Source organism: Aythya ferina (genome assembly GCF_964211825.1).
Source record: "Aythya ferina genome assembly, chromosome: 5".
Lineage (NCBI taxonomy): Eukaryota > Metazoa > Chordata > Aves > Anseriformes > Anatidae > Aythya > Aythya ferina.
The window spans coordinates 30,105,296-30,120,171 of NC_140301.1; the positions used below are offsets into that span (position 1 = coordinate 30,105,296).

Genomic DNA, 14,876 nt, shown 5'->3' on the forward strand with positions numbered 1-14,876 from the left:
CACTGGGTTTTTACTGGGTTGAGCCCTAGAAGCAGAACCATGATTCTTGAGCCTGTAACAAATGTAACTTGCTTTATGCTAAATTTTTCTACGTTCATCAAATAGCAGCCATTGGACAGGATTCCCATATACACAGAGGTCCCATGTACCTCTTGTTCTGGGGTAAGGCTTTGAAATGGTTGTGAATTGCTTTCACATCTTCTCTCATTCTCTTCGCAACCAGTGTTACTGTGCAGTTTATTTCCTACAAGAGAGTCTTGCAAAACTGGGTCCCAAAACATCTATAGTAAAAAAATAAAAATAAAAATCACGTAAGTATTAGTATGATGAGTTCCTTGCACCTAGCACAGGATATTTTTTCCAAATTTGGTCAGGATATGAGGAAAAATCAGGTATTAAGAACAATTTTTCCCAAACTTCCTCATTTTACTTACAGAACAGATTAAATCTAGCTTGAAGAAAGCCCCTCTCTAAACCTGGAGAGGACTGGAACTTCAGTCCCACTGTGAAATCCCTCTAAGCTAACTGAAGTCATTTTTTTCTAGGAAAGTCATCAGAGGTCTTAACTTTGATTTTACGCATGCAAACCTTTTGATGATTTGTAGGATGTGGTGCCAATAAATAGCCTAGAATAGCTTTATACAATATGTATTCTCTACTTTATCTAATTTTTCCTGTGAAACTAAAGTAACACTGCAGGTTGACTGGCAGCTTAGGCAGTAACTATGAGTAGTTAACCTTGGCATTCAAATTTTGCTCTTAGTTTTACATTACTGTGCAGATAATCAAATATTCCTACTGTGACTAATAAGAGCTCCTTGCTATCTGTGCAGTGGTACTGCCACAAAGAAAAGACAGGTATAGTTTTCTGCCCCACTATTTCAAGCACTGTTATTCATGCTTGAAAAGTAAAATTCATTCTTTGGGGGATGATTCCAATATGGATTTTATTTGTTAACCATAAGGGAAATTGGATAAATCTAAAGGATCCTTGTCAATCTAGATTCTTCCTCTTCTCTATCTACACTTCTTTTTAAAATAAAAAGTTTCTCATGGCTTTGCAATTTCTGCCAGCACCCAGGACGGGCACGGCTGGGCCATGCTGGAGCCAGGCTGGTAGTGGTCCAGCTAGGAGGGAGGCTTGGTTCATGATGGATCAGAGGAAAAAAATGCATCACTGTTTTGAAGGACAATGCAGAAAGGAAAGGCATTTTATCCACTTCTGAAAAGCTGCTAGAAACCACTTTACGTGAATTTTTAAGCAGGGGCTTATTTCATGCTTGCTCATTTAGTAGAGGAGGATATCTTCTGTAGCTTTGGCATGGCTAAATCTTGCTTCTTAATGTGAGGTGAAACAAACCTGCATATAAATAGTTTTAATGAACAGGCAGTGAATGAACTCAGGTTAAGTGTATGTTAAAAATAGAAGAGGCAGTCTGGAACATTTTTCTACCAATTTTCTGTTAATAATTCATAGAACTTCAGTCTCTTCCAACTATCTGATAGTCTCCTTTTACTAAGGAAGAAGCAAGTAGAGTGGTGAAAAGATTCTGGTAATTCTTATGTGCAAATTAGTGTCCTACGTGTGATCTGTCATTATTTGTATTATTTGTCCTTCTTTGTAACATTTACTTCTTTTCCTGTCTTGGAGAAAGGCAAGAACAACTGTTGTGAAAAACTGTGTTGGGGAAAAATGCTGTCTTCGTTCTGCAGGCAATTGTGTTTTGCCCTGAAGCATGAGATTTGATTTAACCTGTCCCATTGTATAAAATTGCATAGCTACAAATTTTATTGAACGGCAGCAGTACTCACTTTCTGTACTGCCTGGAAGCAGTTCGTGTCTCCTCCTAGTGCTTTGGAGAACTGGTAAGTCCTGTGTTGTGATGCACCACGACTGTATTGTAGTGACACGTGGCCGCAGAGTTTTGGCAATGCTCTGGGGTCATCACACAGGAGAGTGCTCTGACCGCTTTGTCACACTGTTCCCCAACCCCTGCTCCCTCTTTCCACAAGCTATGGTGTGCAGATCGTCCCTGGTCTCTGCCCCTCCTCTGCTGGCTGCTGAAGGGTCTTCTCCCTTTCCTGCTTCCCTCTCACTTCTTCGTATTCTTTTCTTCTGGAGGAGTGAGAAGCACCTTTGCAGCTCTTTTCTAAGGTGTTTCCTGTGCAGTCTTGAATTTCTCATGGAGTGCTCTTTCAATCAGTCCTCTGTTTATTATGTCTAACACTTAAACAGAGGATCACCTGCCAAATGCGTAGGCTTGAAGAGACCCTACTGTGATTGCTCATCACTGCCACTGAAATTATTACATCTCCAGGTGTAACAACCTGCTATATTGAATTTGCCAGTTTCAAGAAACTGAATTGTATCTTACAAAATGTAGGGTCCACAGTTGCATGCAAATAGAATAAAATTATTGTTCTTGGCCACAAAAGGTTACAGATCAATTTAAAACAAAAAAAGCAATGCGTACATTTAAAAGCAAAAGACATCGGCTGGATGAGAGGAAGATGGGGAGAAATACAGTTATAATTTACTTTAATAAGGGTTTATGTTTCCTGATTTTAAGTTTTGAACTTTCATTTCCACAAGCAGTCCCTTATATTCACGTGAAAGAGGGAGAAGGGTGCAAAAAGGTTTCTGCATCCTCTGCAAAGTCTGAGGAAATGAAGTTCCTCCTAACTGCACCCTTCTTCAGGTTGAACTACCTTTGTCTTCTCAGTCTGCCACTAATTATTGGTGCATCAAAAACCTGACATGGATATTTGTTCATCAAACACTCAATGAGCAACACTCCCTAAGTTGCATTAGTGTGGTATTTGTACCTTCACCTGCATATGGCAAGCATGACCAGAAGCCTTGTGTACTACCTACACGGTGAAAAAAAACAGTTCTTACTTCATAGTTAATTGCTAGTAACAATTAAGATTGTGTCTGCATACCTGTGACTGGTAGATTTTTAGTTTTTAATCTTCAATAAATTGTAATGGGAGTACACTGTAACTGCTTTCCTCCTCTTTTTATTTGAGAGTAAAGATTTTATTTTTTTGAGTCTGGGGTAACTGCAGAGCTAGTGTAAGGCTGGCATAGGCTTTCTCTGTCTCTTGCTGAATTTTCATTTATAATATCTGTTCCTTGCTTGACAGTACATCATTGTTTTGCATTCCTGTAATTTTTTTTTTTTTTTTTTTTTTTTTTTTTGTGTTAGCTAATAAACCACAGAGAATACTCCAGTCTCAGCTTTGCTGTCTAGCATCATACACAGTGTGGGGACTGACATGGCTGATTTGTTGCTCTCTCCCTTCCTGGTATCTGGCCGTGTTTTCCCTTTCCTCCATTTCTCTCAAGGCAGGAAGCATTAAGCTTTCCTGCAGTGTTACACACCCAGATCAGATTGTCAAATGTGTGCATACAGGAGGCTTTGCATCCTTCTGTCCCAGGCCTCCCCGTGCTGAAGGATACCCTTGCCTGATGTTGAGATTCACAAGTCATTTGCCTGCTCATATGTTAAGAGAGGCTGTACTGCGCATGTAATGCGTGGGCCTGGCTGGACGTGGTCTGTGCTCAAAGGTGGTGTCTGTCCCAGCTTGTGAAGTCTACAGCTGACTATGGTGGCAAATGATGGGTTTTCAGAGCTCCAGCAGGCTGATAGGGGCATGGAAATACTCTTCTATGAGCTGTAGTGAGAAGTGGATGATGAACCTCCTACATATGCACAGAGCGCAGGAGAAGATCCACGTGTGCATGGTCACCGTGCTTTCCTTTTCCCATCAATTTGTATTTCGTTTTCCGGGAGTGGTGGGCAGTAGTGAAATAGTAACAGCCTGCCTATGTGATTGTGGGGAGTGCCTGAGCTGATACTAGGAACTATCACTTACCAGGTTCATCCAGAAGGTTGTCAGCATTGTTATCTATTTCTGATGTGGATCTGAGTTGCAGAAAGGGAAGAACCTCTGGGAAATCACAGGAAAATTCAAACCAGCCCCAAACACGTAGTGCTTTGTGGAAAGGTCATACCCAAACGTTTTTCAGTTCAAGGCATCTCGGAGCTTGCTGATGATGGATCTTTTATTGTGATATATGTTGGTAATTACCACGTTGTGGATAGGGCTCGTTTCAGTCTCAATGTGTCAAGCTCTGGGAGAGCAACCAAATTAGGTTAAATTGACTGCCTTGCTGTAATGGCCACTGAGGTAAGGTTTGATTGCAGTGCTGTGGGTAACGCTACAGATCGCTGCGAGGTCCGCAACCTTTTCTAGGCACGTATATCACTACAAAATGCCAGCTAAAGCATTAGCTGGGGTTTTCATTACTAGGATCTAAACATTTATTCTGAGATGAATTTTATTGGGAAGACGCAGGATTTATGCTACCAAAAACGTATCTTTTGGGAACATGGCTAGCAGGCCAGCACGTACACCAAGAGAAGGATTATCAGATGCCATGGGCACTGGAGATAAACGTTTTGTTGTGAAGTCTTTTTTTTTGCTTTAATTACAGCTAGGAAGACAATCTCAACCAAGGCATTAAATTGGGTCAACAGCTAAAAAGGCTTGAGAACAGATATTGGTGACAGCAAGTGGTGTATATATACAGGAAATAACAGCAGTGCGGTGCTGGGTGTGACAGGCCTTTAAATGCTGTAAGGGTCCCATTAACATTGAAGTAATAATACATTAGAGAAAATATGGTTATCATGAGATGATGAATTATTCTAGGATGTTAAGGCATTAGGCTCAGCAGCCTTCTAATCCCATGGGTTTGATTACTCTGTAGTAGTCATATCCCCTGGAATCCTCTTGTACAGTAGCTGCTACAAAATGTCTTTCTTACTACCGCTGCATGAAACTACGTGGATGACTGCTGTCATCGTTCAAAGATTGCAGGTATAAGCTTTTCAGACACTTGATCGTCCTCCTATCGCTACCTTCTAAAATCTTGCATTACCAAGCCAAATCCTGTTCTGTGGTTAAAAATTAAACAAAAATCCTATGTCAGTTACTCGTGTTCATACCCAGGGCAGGGTAAAGCTGTTACTTCAGATTCATGGCACATGGTAACTGTGGGACTGGAAGGTTTGACAAGTTATCTGTTTTAAAGGTGAGGAAGAGTCTTGTGCCTTTCAGAGAAATGAAGATAAGATTTTGTCAGAGGTACAGATTTGGAGGAGCCAAGCCAGGTGGGGTTATGTGCTAAATCAGCGGGACTGAGCAGGATCTGCCCGAAGGGTCTGATCCCTGATCCTAAAAAAAAAATAATTCTGTAAATGCAGAGCATTGTGAAAAGCTTTCCTCCAAAATAATGCACGGGAACAAAAGAAGTCTTACAGCAAGTCCTTTAATGAATTTGAGTGATTATTGAGACCTTGGTTCGCTGCCTAGCCCCCCAGCAGCTCCGGCACCCCCTGATCCGCACCCGATGGAGAACCAGGCCTCTTCTTGTTCTCACAAGGCTGGACAGCCCTCGCCTCTTTCACAATCACCACTGCATGCCACATTCTCAGTGTACCCTTTTAATTTGGTTGCTACCCAGTGGGGCCTTTTTTTTTTTTTTTTTTTTTTTTCTGCTTGCTGCTGATGTGTGTCTAGGGCTCATTAGTAAATGTAAATTTTACTGATCAGTAGAAGAAGGTGCTCAGAGCGATCTTGGAGAATAATAGATCAGGGGGAAGCGTGCTGTGCAGAACAGCTTGGGCCAGTGCAGCAGCATTCACTGTAATCCCCTCCACTGTTTCATTTTTGTTTAGGTGCAAGAGTTAAAGGACCATTATCAGGTAATTTCTAATACCTCTGTGGATGCCTCTTGCCATATTTGCAAAACCTGCAGCGTGCTTCAATTTCAAACAGTACATTCATCCTGAAATTACTTGGGGAGGGGAGAGTCGCTTACAATGTTTGAATCAGCCCAGTCACACTGATATTGTTCCCCAAACACTTGCACTTGTGATGGATTGTGTTATTCATACAAATGTGACTAAGAACGCTGAGTCAGACTCAATGTAGGCAGCCTATGTGCAAAGCTTCCTTCAAGGCTCTGCCAGTACATATTAATCCTCATTTTTAGCTGTTCCTTGTGTTATTTCGGTTGGAGACCTCCTCCCCACCCTGACCATCATCAGGCACCTAAACATGTCCATGTGCATGTGTGTCTCTGACGGTGTGCCTCGGTCACTGTGCCATGTTTTTATTCCAGCCCATGCTGCCAAACTGATCTGCCAGCACAATTCAGATCCGATCTGCAGCACAGCTTATCGCTGGCCATAAATCACTCTGCTGACGTCCAGTTCTGCAGTATCATGGCTAAAGACACAATGCAGGTTAGCATGGAGGGGGAAAAAAAGGATATAAACTGGTCTTACTAGCCAGTTAGCTGAAATGCACAAATGCTGTGGGGTTGCAGAATTATAATTGGGAATGACAGGGCACTATATGTGTGATAATAAAGGTGTTCAGGAAAAACTCAATGCTGAAATTTACACTGATGACACAATGAAGCAACGTGGCACTCCTGGAAATGTGCACTCCTGTTCGTTCTGTTACTTATGATTAGTGGCTGTTGCCCTGAAGATGGATGAGTAACATATCGACCATTTACAAGGAAAACAGTGCCAAGGAAGGAGAAGGTGCTGTTGAGTTTTCCAGGGCAATTTTGATGCTTTTTTTCTTCTGTGCTCTGACACTATGAGATATCTCTGTTAGGTATTTGTTCTTCAGTAGTTGGAACTGTAGAGCAAGAGGAATCCTGGTAGACCAAGCTGACTTCTACCAGCCAGTGGTGCCTTTCTTTATGCTTCCCAAGTATCACTGAAAAACACTGGGTGAAATTCCAGCAGAGAACAAGAGCTTGATTAGCTTTGCTTGGCTATAGTGAGTATTGTCAGTAGCAACAGATCCATGTCATACTCACTTAGGTCTTTGGTGTCACAGGAAGGTGAGTGTTTTCAATTATCTTTTTTTTTTTTTTAATTGAATTATGTATTACATAGTTTAAAAACATTCCGTGGTCAAATGGGCTGTAGTTTGATAGTCTTTGTTTTGTTGCATATCTAAATACTTCGAAGTCTAATTTAAAACAAATGTACAGTTTTCAAATGCTGTTTCCCGTGAGGAAATGTCCGTTACCTATTTGTTGAATAAAGCAAGTGTTGAGGGTAATACAATACATGTGGAAACTGAATTGTCACAGACTTCCTTTCATCAGTTTTGGCTAGCCCTGAAGTGGTCAGGCAGTTGGACAAGATGATCTTTGAAGGTCCCTTCTAACTGACCTGTTCTTTCTAGTTAATCAGTCCCTTCTCCAGATGCTCTCACAGATTCTGCAGTGCTGCCAGACCTTTGCTGGAGGTGGCAAGTACATGGTACAGCAAAGATCCTAGATGTGTTACGTGGTTTGTGGTTGTAACACACGCACAGACCTCTTGTATAAGTTGGGTCAGGAGCCTCGTTGCTTCAGGAGGCAAAGGCCTGCTCATCCAGATCCCGATCTCCTGGCCTGTTGCTTCTCTTCTGCCCTGGGTCAAGGTCATTGTGTATAAGAAGATGATGAAAACAGTGTCTGTTTTATCACAAATGGAAATCTCACAGCTTCTGGTGAGAGAGGAAGGGGAGTAACTTCTTGGCTTTGTGGTAGCCCTTCTTGTGAGCCTGCTTCAGCTGGCGGGCTTCCCCCTGAGGGAGAAGAGAGGTGAAGTGTCCCACACTGCAGGCATGTTTGCTCTGCCTTGATCTACCCAGACTTCTGAGGCTTTCAAGTTACTAAACTGGGGGGTTTAAGCCACTTGGCAGCTAAAATTAACGGGCTGTGAGTCACTGCTTACAGGCTGGTGTTTCCAGAGTCTCCTGTACAAGAAGGGAAAAAATAACCACCACACCTCCTCACAGCCTGAGGAGACAAGAGCTAAGGCTTAAGCTGGTAAATTGATACCCTGGAGGCCAGATCTAGAGGAGAACAGAAGACTCATACCCCAAAATGGCTGCTTGCCAGTGTGTCTGCAGGCTGTGACAAGGTGAGGGTGCCACAGGTGAGCTGGAGGGAGGGGAACCTTGCTAGAGCAGCTTCAGGTGTGTTGACTCTAGATGTGAGGCCTGTAGGAGAGACCCCAGAAAGAAGGTGAGCCGTGAGCCCCTGCGTGGCCCTGCGAGACACTGCTGCAGCTCTGGGTTCCCTCGCTGTGTCCTTGCGTGAAGTGAAGGCCTGGCCACCCTCTTGGTGGCTACCCCTCAGGTAGGAGTACGGGGAGAAGATATTTAGGTTGCATTAGCTAGGATAGTTGCTATTAATTGAGCAGCGTAAAAAAGCCTTCGTGTAAGGTTCAGATTGAATTTTCCTTTTACACTCTAATGAAAGATACTTTCTAATTAAAGATACTTTGTTTGACTAGGTAGGAGCCATTTCACTCGCGATGTCTGTGCGGGAAGCTGCATCTCTTTCCATTAGCCATCCCACGTGCACGTGTAAGCCCAACTCACTTCGTCTGTGCTACCTTATGCCGTGGGCTTGAATGGGACCGAGTAGGTGGCATAGCCTGTCCCTGGCTTCCCAGCTTGCCTGCAGTGGGAATAGGGTTTATTTTTGCATAACGTTTTGCCCAGCTGTGAAAAAGTCACTGACTTTTTTTTTTTTTTTTTTTACCTAGCTGTCAACTCGTCTTGTGCATGCTTCCCGTCTGGCTAATTACAACAAAAATCCAAGGTTCTCGTAAATTTCAGTTAGAAATGTCACTGGACTAAGTTTTTGGTCTCTTGGGGATAATAGTAATGAGTTGCTTTTGTATTTGTAGCTTACTTATGCTTTAGAGTGCTGATAGGCTTGCTTCGTAAATGTAATTTAGTGCAATATATGCAGCAGATGTTTGTACAAAACCACATCCTGTAACTTGTGGTTGTGTTAATCACAAGTTATTTCAAAAATTGTGCAGACAGATGTTTTTCTTTCTTTTTCTTTTTTTCTTTTCTCTCTCTCTCTCTTTTTTTTTTTTTTTTTTTTTTTGGTGTCACATGTATTTACATTTCTTAGAGATCTTCTAGAAAGGCTGCTACTGGTTTAAGAGACCAGATTGTGACCTGACCCTGTGCAGGAAAACAGCAGAAGATTGTTCCCTCCACAGCACCTTTTGACAGGGACAGCATCTGAAGTCTGGATGTTGTCTGGTCAGCTCTGTTTTCCCTGCTTTGGAGGGCAAAGGAGGCCGTGGAGAGAGGGCTCACAGGAGCTGTGGCTCCATCCCCACTTGCCCTCAGCCACCACAGCTGTCTGGCTGAATCCGATGCAGGGAACAGAGGGAGAGCATTTTGCTCTCTGCAGAAAGGAATTCTGATAAAGAATTAGCAGGCAAAGCAACAACAAGGCTGGGAATGCAGGTATAAGAGACTAAGTGCAGGCTTTTAAAGATACTGGCCCAGATTTCTCTGAAGCACAGTCTCTTTCAGTGTCCCCCTGAGGCGACACGCTCATCTCTGTGTACATCTGCAGCTGCTGTGCAGGTGTCTCTGTGACCTCAAACGAGGGGAGAGAAGGATATTTTATGCTAGTTTAGTGTTCTGCTCCTAGAGGAAAAACAGAGGGCTCAATCTGAAGAGATTAGGGTTTTATTCTGGCTTTTTTTTTCTTAAATATGTCCACTTAGGCTTTGGACAGAGCTATACAGTAACGAACCCCTGTGTGTACATCACGAACACTCATTTGTTTTGAGCTCAGCAACTGGGGCATGCCAAGATTTGCCTTTAGCAGCATTCAGATGAGACAAATGCACCAGGTTATACATAACATTTTTAAATGAGTGAAAAGTCATTCAAGTAGTTTCAAGTAACACGTAAGATCTGGAGAAAGCTTTAGTAACAAAAAAGTCAAAAAGCTCTTCAGAGTGATACTAATTATAGATTATTCCACTTGTGTATTTTCATGTGCAGAGCATATAGCAGTGTTGGTTCAAAGAGTTTCATCAGCCAAATCACAGCTATTAGCAGTGGCAACTGGTTTGCTTCACTGATTTTTGCATGAATATATTTGTACATCTTACTTGTCACAGACCCTTTAAACTTCTCTATTCAGCTGGGCAATAGTCAGCATACTCTAAGTGTCTATTTAATTGTTTGTCAGTGTTTTATCAAGAAATTGATATGAAAGTGTTCTGCAGTTTCTGTTATATATGTAAGATCGAAGTAGGTTGGGGCAGAGCTAAAAGGAGTGAACAAAGTACGCATGCAACTTCAGTGGTATGAATTATCGAATTTTAATAAAAATGCTCCTGAACAAACTCAAATGATCAGAGAACCATTTTCTGCAGCCGTGAATGCAAAATATTGAAAATATGAGTTACTCTTTAAAAATAACAAGGGCATCATTTCATAAAATATTTTATGGGATTTTATAGAGAAAAACAAATTCTCAATGAAACTCCCATGAACATGAAAACACACAGAATTAGGAAGAGTACTGTTGAAGGACACAGTCTGATACATGGCTCACTTGTGGGCAGGAAGGACGGCAAGCTGAACAACAGCAAATAAATATACCAGGAAAGCAAGCATGAAATCCTCAGGATAAATTGGATTTCAGAGACTGCTGATACTGTGATTGCGTGCAAGCAAACACTGTGTCAGATGTGCTGAAGTGTGCTAGTTCTTAGTCCCAGGAAAATTGGAGAAAAGGCTGCCACTGACCTCAGGGAGCAATGAACCTGGGTGCAGGACAGCGACAGAAGTGCCTGGACCAATGTTGGGTGGAAGATGGTGGTGGATCTTTGGCCCGCATGAGAACTGTAAGTGACAGAAGAGACACCTACCAGTCGTCTAGCTTTTGGAAAGGTGATGCATGTTCTACAAGTCTGATAATAGTCCGTGTTTCTGTAGCCAAGTCTGATAATAGTCGGTGTGTCTGTAGCCAAATTCTGATAACTGTGGGCATGCAATCAGAGCTCCCTGCAGGGAAGAACTAGAGATGAATTTCTGGTAGAGACCGTCTCTCTGCAAGCATGTTGGAGAGCTGCTTGGATCTGTTGGATGCAGCCTAGGAAGCCACCAGTAAATACAGGGTGGCCACACTCACGGAAATGTCCTTGAATGCTATCAAGAGCGCCAGCTTTGAAATCACCATGCAGCACGCACTTCCCTTCTTCATCCCCCTGGCTGATGACACATGTATTATTGATGGCCTTCCACCACCCTCTCTTGCCCCCCTCCTGCAGCGCCCTTGTGCACCGCTGAGCCGAAGCAGGTGCAGAGACCAGTGTGGAGCCCGAGCTGCTGATCTCCAGGCTGCCAGGTCTTGTTTCTTTTCATGCACACTTCTTAGCACTAATGGGGACCACTTGATAGTAGCACAGAAAGTGAAGAGGATTTGTAGATTTTTTTTCCCTTCTTTACCCACTTATTCAGTAGCTATTCTTTTCTGTTGTAATGTCTCCTAGATAAGAAATACAGAGCTGGATCTTGCTGAGTTGATGTCAAGAGTAATGGTATTCCATCACCAACCCCTGCTATCCCATTAAAATTAACATATTTATGTAGACTTACATTTCCTACCTTTGCATTTCAGACAACTGGTGTCATAGGATATGTTAGGTGGGTCTTAAGTGTCTGATTTCTGTTGGTTTTCACCAATGTTTTTGTTGAAGTTATCAGCATTGAGTACTAAATCCTGCTTACTCACCTCACTTATATTACAGTAAGTCAAATAAGTAGTACTGACAGATTTTTCTCTTATTTCAAAGGTTTCTTAAGTTTCTCATTTAGTCACATTTATATAGGACATAAAACGTCGCTTTCAGTATTAAAAATTCCTAAAGAGAAGCAGAAGCTCATGATATGCCTTTTGTATCTAACCATGATTGTGGAAATCTGAATAGACACAGCATTTAGACATGGATGAGTCTAAAAAATTAGTTCACCCGCACTCATTTGTACTCCAAGCTTTGTACAGTTTGTTGTTTTTTTTTTTTTTTTTTTTACTGTGTGCACATATGCATGCATATATTTCATTAGAAATAACACACTTCATCTGTGCTCACACAGAGGAGAATTATGTGCTTCTATGCTTAGAGGACCACTACAAGTAAGTATTCGTAGCTTTATGCAAATTCCAATATTCATGTATTAATAAATAGATGCGCATTTGGTCTTTCCGTGTTCTACAGAAAGTGTCGTCATGTCAGAGAGCAAAAAAAAGTGCCATATTGCAAAGATAACCACTCTTAGATTGTAGACAGCAAGTGGCAGAAAGGAGGAATTGCTAAACATACAACTATGCTGCAGAAGTGAGGGGTTTTGTAATTGTCAAGTGTCATACGTGAGACAGGGTGCTTGGTTGTGGGTCACCTCTAATGTGCTGGAGCCTGAAAAAGTGCACATATCATAAGGGAGCTGCAAGGGCTTTTAAATTTTATTTTTCTCATATGGTATTCTACAAGGGAAAATAGTTCAAAAACCATTTAAAAGAGGAAAGTCAAATGATCTGTAGATACAAGTACCAGCTTGTGATATAGAAATGGGTAGCTAGCTGTTTTACACTCTGGAGGTAGCTTGCTCTAGCTTGGTGCATTCACATGTTGAAGCAGCTGTAGCCACAGGATACAGGGTCTTTTGTGCTGTTCTTTCTCTGTAAATAAAGCAGCAAGTAAGCATTATAGCGCCCAGAGACAGTCTTATGTTGACTGCAGGTAGGAGATATAGACAGAGCACCTCGTGTACTCACTAGGTAATTCTGCCATGCAAACAGTCTTCAGCTCTCTCTTACACAGCCTCCTAGAGAGAACGTAGCAATAAGCTCCCCAAAGTAAATGGTATCTTAATCTGTAGGATTTCTAACTTTCGTTCTACCGGTTGTTTTTTTTTTTTTTTTTTTTTTCCTTGAATGAAGAAAAATACTGATTAAGTGTCAAGAGGCAGATGTCTTTAAAACTGGTGTCTCTGGCAGGGTTCACAGAAACTGTATTTTGTAACAAATCGTAATATACAGCGTTAAAAAAGAACAGCAGAGCCTGGCCGCATTGGGCAATAGCTGCATTAAATGCCAATATTACAAATGATGTTTCAAGCAGACAGCAACACTTCCTAGCTTTTCTCTCCCTCTAAGTCAATAATGTGCTTGCCTCCTGCAAAAGCTGTTTAGATACAATCCATGGTGGAGTACTGGTGCTGGGTTCAAAGTTCTTCCCCTAAAAAAGAGAGAAAAGCCAGAACTGAATCAAACAGCAGTTTGTTTCTGAAATGAGGGAAAAGCAGGCATGGCATCACTTACATCAGCTGCTCCAAGTTTAGCTCAGGTGAAGTGTTATTTGATTCACTGTTAAAAAAAAAAAAGAGAGAAGGAAGAAATTCTTCAGGAAAAGAAAACGGACATATTTCTTTTAATATAAACAATGTAAATTAGTCTTTTTCCAAAGCGTTTTTGTTAGCAGCTGAAGTATTACTTTAAGTACGTTGACAAGATTATTGTTACCAAAGGACAGAGCTAATAGAAGCAGAACCACTGAATAAGTCATAAAATCAATTTTGAAGTAAACTACTTCACCAATGGTGAGGATTGAAACTGTGTTCTGGTAGATCCCATAACTGTTGGTGGATTTGGAAATCTTTCTTTGCTGAGGGGAACAAACCAATTGCTTTTCAAATAATAAATGAAAGTTGCAGAGCATTAAAATTTTAATGAAACCCAAAAAGATGATCACGTCATGAAAACCATATGAGCATTTTAAATTCATGTCTTCCAGTTAGTGATCTGTGAGGCTTGGGTATTTTGTTTGTTTTTGGAGGGGCTGTAATGGGATGTTCTGTGCTTTGTTGGGTTTTCTGGGGGGTGTTTTTCTTTTTTCCTTCATTTTTAGCAATAGCTGCTGTTAAAATCCAGGGTCAAAGCAGTTGAGTAGCTCAGTTCGAGAGGCTCTGGATCTTGTAAGTTGTGCAAACTGGCCTGTCAGCATAGTATCTGAATAAATTCCTAAATTAAGGTAACTTTGGTCAGACAGTATCAAATCCGGTCTGACTAATGCTCAGATTTATTTTAAATTTTCTGTAATACTTCTACAGCTCCAGCCTTTCATTTTACTACTGCTCCATAGTTGGAGAATGAAGTAGGACATTTCTGTTTTGTTTTTTTTTTAATATTTGCCAAATCCCCAGATGTTGTTTCCTCACTATGAAAATGGCACTTATATAAAAAATATATTGAAATACCGTACAAAGAAAAAATACAGTTAGTGGAGGTATGAAAAAAGAAATCAAATTTTACATTTTTACTATTGAACAAACAGAAATCTTCAGAAAGCCCTCTTTCCTCAGTTCTGAAATTCAAATGAAAATAGCATTTCCTTTCTCAGTCGTTACCTTTAAATCCAGGCTGGCAAACTTTTTTTTCTCTGTCTCTGCCTATATATATTTATATTATATACATATATTTAGATATAAATGCACAAAAATAATGTGACACTATCATGTGGAAAGGGACTGAAACAAAAAATGTGATCTCTTGAGGGTGGTAAATAGGTTTGCCTCTCTTTCCTGTAATTTGGTGTCTGTTCTGCTTTGCCTCTACTTCAGAGCGTGTGGGGAGGAGGATAATCTGATCTTTATTGTGGTATGGCACTTTGCGGTGCAAAGAGTTAAATGATGCATGAAATGACCTGTCACACTGTATTATGTGCCACGGTATTACATACAGAGGAATACTTTTTTCTTTAACAAAAAAGTCAAAAAAAAACAATTCCCTAAGTACTTTTTTGTTGCTTTGAAGAGAAATGTTCATCGTATATATATTTCTGCATAATTTACTTAAGGTTAGCCATGGGAGCCCATCACCTACCAAGAAAGAAAGGGATGTGCTGGATGGTTTCCCTCAGCAATTCATTGGAGAAGCAAACAGCTGAGATTTGGTGCCTGCC

At 41.2% G+C, this 14,876-nt stretch overlaps 1 protein-coding gene across 14 annotated transcripts in view; it reads left to right on the forward strand.

Annotated features, from left to right (window-relative positions):
* RGS6 (regulator of G protein signaling 6) overlaps positions 1-14,876 on the forward strand; it is a 252,914-nt gene that overhangs the window by 133,760 nt on the left and 104,278 nt on the right. The window contains exon 1 of one of the 14 annotated variants that reach the window (XR_014693515.1): positions 7,985-8,021. The exons of 12 other annotated variants lie outside the window; for them this stretch is intronic. The gene's annotated coding sequence lies outside the window, so the exon portion shown is untranslated. Of the gene's footprint in view, positions 1-7,984; positions 8,022-8,095; positions 8,225-14,876 lie in introns of those variants that run through there. One more of the 14 variants, XR_014693516.1, reaches the window with a different exon arrangement.